This window comes from Thermobia domestica, chromosome 6 (genome assembly GCF_964235325.1).
Source record: "Thermobia domestica chromosome 6, izTheDome1.hap1.1, whole genome shotgun sequence".
Classification (NCBI taxonomy): domain Eukaryota; kingdom Metazoa; phylum Arthropoda; class Insecta; order Zygentoma; family Lepismatidae; genus Thermobia; species Thermobia domestica.
In genome coordinates, this window is record NC_137459.1 from 97,329,602 (window position 1) to 97,330,674 (window position 1,073).

Sequence of the window (1,073 nt, forward strand, 5' to 3'; positions counted from 1 at the left end):
TTGTTTATGTGACAATTTCTTGAAAAAGCTTCCTCGTAAATTTTCTCGCGTGACGTAAGGGAAGAAATAAAGGTTACGGGTAAATGTGCCATCTTTGATTTTGAGACCATCGATCTATATGGGAATGAGGATTTCCACTAAAATATAGATTTAATATTTAAATTCAAAAATAAATGTCAAACATTGATATAAAAATGTCATTTAAATATTTCTTTAAAAATGTTTCAATATTTGGATATATCAAGGGAAAAAATACCATCAGAACTATGTCTGAAATGAAATGAAATTTTATTCGTCCAGGTCATAGGTATCTCTACAACTAGAGATGCGCACGAGACGAGACGAGACAGAGTTTTCCTTAAAAAATTCGAGTCGAGAGACAGCTCTTCCAATAGAGAAATATACGTACATTTTTCAAGTCGAGACATCACTTTTACAGCACATTTTCGAGACGAGACAGCCTCAAATCTTGTCTCGTGCTCATCCCTATCTATAATTGACGTTCATCTTTATCCAGAACAGATTGTCTGCAAAACCACATAATATAGTATATCTTTATACGATATTGTACCAACTGACATCTATTTAGTTAGGGAAGAAGAATTTCTGAATCTGATTCATCGTAATATGATTACTGCGGAGCTTAAATAAAAGCAGATAATGTGAAGAGTACTAAATAAGGTGTATTGGGTTCCTTACTTAAAAAAAAAAAAAAACTCTCATAATGAGAGGGAACGACATGAACAAAAGGACGAAGAGGTAAGCCTTTCCCACTGGTATAATGGTTAGTGCCTGTGCCTTTGGCGCACATGATTCTGGATTTGATTCCGATAGGAGACCCGGGTTCGATTCCCGGCGGGAGCTCATGTGGTTCGGATTCCATATTAAGCTGCAAGTCTACGTCTCATGTAGCCTTGAAGCTGAAAGGGGTGCTAAACTGAAAATCAAATCAAACCGGTAGCCAGCCAAATGTAGGAGGGGGGCCGATCCTAGAGTTAGAAGAGAGAAGAAGTTAGGTCACGGTAGAAGTTAGGGGGGCCCGATCCAACCATATAGTTCACTTGCAAGACTAT